The following is a 6,979-nucleotide window of genomic DNA, read 5'->3' as shown; positions in this document are numbered from 1 at the left end:
GGAAATAATGTGCCAGCACAGGCTTTGCAGGGGAAATTCTATTTCTTACTAATATAATACACACTCCCATCCTTCCTTCCTAACCCAGAGAAAAGTCAGGCACAGGTCATAATAACCCCCACAGCCACCCCCAGGACACAGAAAATACAGGGGGTAATAGTATTTGAGCTGGAAAACACATACACATATTAAAATCAATTTGTCTCCTCTGGTGCAGGTAAAAAGAATGTAATACTTGAGATGTGAAATTACTGTACTGTATATAATATTGCAGACACCAACCTATAGGGTTAGATCCATTCCATAACAGTGAATTGCCATCTGATAATATATCTACATAAAATATATATATATATATATATATCATATATTAATTTATCTGTAAATTACAAAGTAGGAATTCCTTGAATTTTAGGGAAGTTCAGATCCCTGTTATACATGGAATTTAGGAGATATATATATATACACATATAGAGAGATACAATCTCTCACCCCTCCCCCAATATAACAAATCCTCACAATTATAACTATGGGGGAGGGGGGTTGGGAAAGGGTTAATGGGGCTTGCTGCATTTTAGGGATGGGGGCAGGGTATGAAATAGGAGCCCTCTCCTCTCTTACCTCCACAGACAGGGGCCAGAAGTGCAGGCAATGCTGAGCTTCATGGCAGAATAGCAGAGGAAGAAGCAGCCGGGGATCCTTTCTGCAGTGCGGGGCTCACAGCCTCTGTGCTGCCATGTTGGGGGGCTGGCTGTGCTGTGAGGGGGCTTCCAGCTGCCTCCTGAGCTCAGGGGGGAAGTAGAAGGGGATCAGCCCTGGAACCTGGAGTCCTCTTGCAGCCTCCTGCATTGAGCAGTCAGTCAGACACCAGACACCTCCAACTGCACCCCCACTGATGGCACATCCTCCCACTGCACCCCAAAGCTGGGGGCAGACAGAGTGTTGGGGGGGGGGGGGGGGAGCAGGGCCTGCCCAGTGCAGGAGATTTGGAGAGTGACCCACAGCCCTATTTAGTCAAGCTGCAAGGCAGAAAAGCACACCCCAGGGTCGCTGTCCAGCACCCTCTGAGCTCCCCCCACAGCATCCCACCCAGGCACCCCCTGCACCCTGCCTGCCAGCTGCAAAAAGTTGCATTTAGGAGAGAGAAAAAGGCAGAGGGAGGAGGGGGCGCCCTGTGTGTGTTTGGGAGGAGGAGGGGGAGTCTTTCTTTCTCCTGGTGAAGCAGTCAAACGCCCATCTCATGGATGACAAGCGGGAGGGGCAGTGCTCAGCGCTGAAGTGTCATGACAAATGCTACAGAGACTCCCCTGCTGGAGAGATTGTGTGGGATTTTTGTTTAAGCAACACATTTCAATCAGGAGGGAAGTTAGGAAGGGGGGCAGCAGTGCCCCTCTTCTATTAATCAGGGCAGCCAACTCCAGTCCTCAAGGGCCACCAGCAGGTCAGGTTTTCAGGATATCCCTGCTTCAGCATAGGTGGCGCAGCACTGAAGTAGTTAATACAGGAGTGGCCAACTCCAGTCCTCGAGGGCCACCAACCAACAGGTCAGGTTTTCAGGATATCCCTGCTTCAGCACAAGTGGCTCAGTAGTGAAACTGATTGTGCTACCTGTGCTGAGGCAGGCATATCTTGAAAACCTGACCTATTGGTGGCGCTTGAGGACTGGAGTTAGCCACTCCTGTATTAACTACTTCAGTGCTGAAGGGGGTGAAAAAATAATATATATGTATCAGGAGGCACTGCACCCCTTTTAACCCCTTCGCTGCCAACGGTGCTGGCAATGCAATGTGCAGGGGTAAATTTGCTTTTTTTTTTTACATCTTTATGCTTTCCGCAGTGATTCCTGGCTTTCCTTTTCATCAAAGGGGGGGGGGGGGGCGCAGACATGTCTGGCAGTGAACAGGTTAAATAGTGATTGTTGTGTGATTGTCCTTTAATACAATGCAGATCAGTGCTTTATATAATGTGTACAATGTAACACACAGGGAAATAAATACAATACAGTAGAACAGACACTGGCATAAAAGTAAACAATGACTTTGCCTTAAGAGCTTACAATCTAAGTAGTGCAGAGGGATTCACAAGAGCCTGGCACAGTGGGCGAGTATGCAGGGTCATCAACAGATGATCCAGCCAACCGTGGAAGAGGGGGGGGGGACGCGATCCCGCTGATGCTCCCGGTCAGGTAAGGTGACCCCGCTCTTCTCAATGGGCCCAGTCCAATGCCGGAGTCCAGGGCCGGTGAGTATGTGAGGTTGGATTGAGTCCCTTTAAGTCACAATTCCTGAGGCTACTACGCCATCTTTCCAAACGCAGCCCGCAGTGCCGGGAAAGCCGCTATCTTTACACAATGTATCGGTGCCGCCAGCTTCCTAAGAAACACGTAACAGTCCATAAAGCGTCTGTTTCCATAGTGCGGATCCTGTAATAAATAAATAAATAAAAGAAATGAATAGGTTTTTGTTTTCTGCGGGTCCGCGTAATTCTAATCTTATTTAGTAATTGCTGTCCTTCCCTTTTATCTCTTCCGCAAAAACAAAAACCCACCGCACCATGAACAATTTTCCTGTATAGAACAGAGCTTTACAAACACCACAAAACATTAGGTAAAGATCCCAAAAATGCTCCAAAGCATTTGGCTAGTAGAAAGACCAATGTTAGAAAATGATTTGAAAATATATATTTTTGTAAGTGGTGTGAGGCGTCGGTCACCCGAATTTAACTTAACATGTCACTCCCATTAGTCCCAGGTTTGACTACCCCTTAACCCTTTTGAGTGATGCATGTCGCAGCCAGTACTTCATGGGGTTTGGCACACCCGCAGCCTTGGCGCAGAACAGGGGTGGCCAACTCCAGTCGTCAACAGGTCAGGTTTTCAGGATATCCCTACTTCAGCACTGGTGGCTCAGTCTTCAATCTGACCCTTTGGTCACTGGAGTTGGTCATCCCTGGCGTAGTAGCTGCTTCATGGGCTTGTTTTTTTTTGGGCGAGACCGCGCTCTGGTACACGGGTGAAACAGAAGAGGGGGTCTCCTCCCCTCTCATATCCGTAATCAGTGATGCCACGATCGCGATGTGCGCGGCCCCTGCCGCACTCAATTGGTTAAAGGAGCAATTCATGCAATTATTTTTTTTTAAACAGATTTGGGAGAGGTGCTGAGGACATGCTGCGGTGAAGGTGCCCTGCGGCTGGGAGAGGCGCTGAGGACACGCTGTGGTGGAGGTGCCCGGGTGGGAGAGGTGCTGAGGACATGCTGCGGTGGAGGTGCCCTGCGGCTGGGAGAGGTGCTGAGGACATGCTGCGGTGAAGGTGCCCTGCGGCTGGGAGAGGCGCTGAGGACACGCTGTGGTGAAGGTGCCCTGCGGCTGGGAGAGGCGCTGAGGACATGCTGCGGTGAAGGTGCCCTGCGGCTGGGAGAGGCGCTGAGGACACGCTGCGGTGAAGGTGCCCTGCGGCTGGGAGAGGCGCTGAGGACACGCTGCGGTGAAGGTGCCCTGCGGCTGGGAGAGGCGCTGAGGACACGCTGCGGCGAAGGTGCCCTGCGGCTGGGAGAGGCGCTGAGGACACGCTGTGGTGAAGGTGCCCTGCGGCTGGGAGAGGCGCTGAGGACATGCTGCGGTGAAGGTGCCCTGCGGCTGGGAGAGGTGCTGAGGACATGCTGCGGTGGAGGTGCCCTGCGGCTGGGAGAGGTGCTGAGGACATGCTGCGGGTGAGGTGCCCTGCGGCTGGGAGAGGCGCTGAGGACATGCTGCGGTGAAGGTGCCCTGCGGCTGGGAGAGGCGCTGAGGACATGCTGCGGTGGAGGTGCCCTGCGGCTGGGAGAGGCGCTGAGGACATGCTGCGGTGGAGGTGCCCTGCGGCTGGGAGAGGCGCTGAGGACATGCTGCGGTGAAGGTGCCCTGCGGCTGGGAGAAGCGCTGAGGACATGCTGCGGTGGAGGTGCCCGGGTGGGAGAGGTGCTGAGGACATGTTGCGGTGGAGGTGCCCGGGTGGGAGATGTGCTGAGGACATGCTGCGGTGGAGGTGCGCGGGTGGGAGAGGCGCTGAGGATTTACTGCGGGGGAGGTGCCCGGGTGGGAGAGGCGCTGAGGACATGCTGCGGTGGAGGTGCCCGGGTGGGAGAGGTGCTGAGGACATGCTGCGGTGGAGGTGCCCGGGTGGGAGAGGTGCTGAGGACATGCTGCAGTGGAGGTGCCCGGGTGGGAGAGGTGCTGAGGACATGCTGCGGTGGAGGTGCCCGGGTGGGAGAGGTGCTGAGGACATGCTGCGGTGGAGGTGCCCGCCTTGGGAGAGGCGCTGAGGACATGCTGCGGTGGAGGTGCCCCGGGTGGGAGAGGTGCTGAGGACATGCTGCGGTGAAGGTGTCCTGCGGCTGGGAGAGGCGCTGAGGACATGCTGCGGTGAAGGTGCCCTGCGGCTGGGAGAGGCGCTGAGGACATGCTGCGGGTGAGGTGCCCTGCGGCTGGGAGAGGCGCTGAGGACATGCTGCGGTGGAGGTGCCCTGCGGCTGGGAGAGGCGCTGAGGACTTACTGCGGGGGAGGTGCCCTGTGGCTGGGAGAGGCGCTGAGGACACGCTGCGGTGGAGGTGCCCTGCAGCTGGGAGAGGTGCTGAGGACATGCTGCGGTGGAGGTGCCCGGGTGGGAGAGGCGCTCAGGACATGCTGCGGTGGAGATGCCCTGCGGCTGGGAGAGGTGCTGAGGACATGCTGCGGTGGAGGTGTCCTGCGGCTGGGAGAGGTGCTGAGGACATGCTGCGGGGGAGGTGCCCGGCTGGGAGAGGCGCTCAGGACATGCTGCGGGTGAGGTGCCCGGCTGGGAGAGGCGCTAAGGACATGCTGCGGGTGAGGTGCCCAGCTGGGAGAGGCGCTCAGGACATGTGGCGGTGCCCTGCGGCTGGGAGAGGTGCTGAGAACATTATGCGGGTGAGGTGCCCTGCGGCTGGGAGAGGCGCTCAGGACATGTGGCGGTGCCCTGCGGCTGGGAGAGGTGCTGAGTACATGCTTCGGGGGAGGTGACCTGCAGCTGGGAGGGGACGCTGACGGCGAGATGACCTGCGGTCAGTAGTTATGACGATGGAGCACCGTTGGCGATTTGGTTGCAGCTCAATGTCTGCGGCCAAATGTCCCTTTCCGTGCTGAAGCAGAGATATACTGAAAACCTGACCTGTTGGTGTCCCTGTTTTAGTTCCGGCCTGCACAACTCCAGTCCTCGAGGGTCACAAACAGGCCAGGTTTTCAGGATATCCCTACTTCAGCACAGCTGGTTCAATTAGTGGCTCAGTCATATTGGGCCAGCTGTGCTGAAGTAGGGATATCCTGAAAACCTGGCCTGTTTGCGGCCCTCGAGGACTGGAATTGTGCAGGCCTGCTTTAGTTCATATTGATTCTAGAAGAGACTGCATCTTTAACCTTTCGAGTGCCAGCAAAATGCATTGCAAGCCTGGTTGTCCTTTAGGGGAACGCTCCCCAAAACACAGGGGGGAGGGGAGAATGGATGCTTTCGGCCATTGTCAATAAGCTCCTAAAATGCATAGAGATATTCAGCATTTTTACATTGCCACATCCCGCCATGTAATGTGCTCTGCCCCCCCCCCCCCCCCCCCTCCTCCTTTTGTGGAACAGCACAGACCCCCTTATTTTGCTCTGGAGAAAAAAAAGGGAAAATATAAATATTTGCAGGTTGTTTTTACCGGAAAGAAAAACCTGCTCCTGCAGAAATAAAAGCAAAATACAGAGCACCTGTTTTCTACGCGGCCTGCAGTCTGTTTCCATAATAACAGATTGGATGGGGGAGGGAGCGGGTCTGACACACAGGGTAACACTGTGTCTTGTCACTAAAGCTGCATTCAAGCTTATAACTTCTTAGCTACCATACTGTATGTATGTATGTATATTTTTATTTATAGAGTACCATGCATGTACATAGCGTGTCACAGCAGGAATACACGTGACATAATAGTATACCACATAATGGGAATAAGCGATTCAGACATAAAAGTAACATTAGGAAAAAGAGTCCCTGCCCTGAAGAGCTTGCAATCTAAGTATAATGTTCTTCCCATTTTATCATCTCTGCCTTCTCTGGAGAGAGAACGATTTTCTAACACACGAGGCTGGAAGAGTGCGGGGCAAATGCATCGACAATAGGGCAGTGGGTGACGTAAACAGCCCTTCAGCAGCAGTGGCAGATGGACATACAGTCAATAAACTAATATCCCACCCAAAATCAATTCGCAGATAAACACCATATAAAATAGTGGATAATTACAAGTACTAATCTAAACAATATCTCCAAATGCATGGACCCCCCCCCCCCCCCAAACTATTACATTTTTAAAGATTGCCCGATTTATCAGAGTCTGCTTCTCTCATCCTCTATATCTGGCTTCTCCCTTCCAAGTGGGGCAGCAACATCATCAGACTCGAATTAAAGCTTCATCTGATTCTATCCGCCATCTTGTTCTATCCCAGGCAGGAAATATTTCTTTTAATTTAGAAGTTGAAGAGGAGGCTGCAGGGCTGTGGTGCGATAGGTCCAAAATATAAGACAATCGAAATATTATTGCACCTTTTAACTCCTTAACTGCAAGGCACGACCTAGGCGTTGTTGGTCACGTCAAGGGTTAATAAGAGAAGGGTTTGCTCTGTGTATGCGCTATACCAGACAATGAGATAGTACAGACATACCCCGGTTTAAGGACACTCACTTTAAGTACACTCGCGAGTAAGGACATATATTCAATAGCCCCATACCCGTGTCCGTACGCTCGCTTCGCGAGTACGGACACTTATTCTGCCCTACACTCCGCCGTAGTAGTGACGCGCTGATTCCCCTCGCCCAATAGGCAAACGGCAGCTCGCGCATGCGCCTGTCAGCACGTCCTGAACAGCAATACCGGCTCCCTACCTGTACCCAAGCATCGATATGTGAGAAAAGGGCAGTGCTTCACTGTAAGTACATTTTCGCTTTACATACAT

General features: G+C 53.2%; 1 protein-coding gene across 3 annotated transcripts in view; it reads right to left on the bottom strand.

The window, feature by feature from the left end:
* The window catches only part of LOC142496093 (homeodomain-interacting protein kinase 2-like), a 57,326-nt gene extending 56,120 nt beyond the window's left edge, over positions 1 to 1,206 (bottom strand). For all 3 annotated transcript variants that reach the window (XM_075602487.1, XM_075602489.1, XM_075602488.1), the window contains exon 1: positions 622 to 1,206. The gene's annotated coding sequence lies outside the window, so the exon portion shown is untranslated. The remainder of the gene's footprint in view (positions 1 to 621) is intronic.
* Between the last annotated feature and the right edge of the window lie 5,773 nt (positions 1,207 to 6,979).

This window comes from Ascaphus truei, chromosome 5 (assembly GCF_040206685.1).
Source record: "Ascaphus truei isolate aAscTru1 chromosome 5, aAscTru1.hap1, whole genome shotgun sequence".
Taxonomy (NCBI): Eukaryota; Metazoa; Chordata; class Amphibia; order Anura; family Ascaphidae; genus Ascaphus; species Ascaphus truei.
Note: the sequence above shows the minus strand (reverse complement) of the source record. Positions and strands in the feature narration are given on the sequence as shown.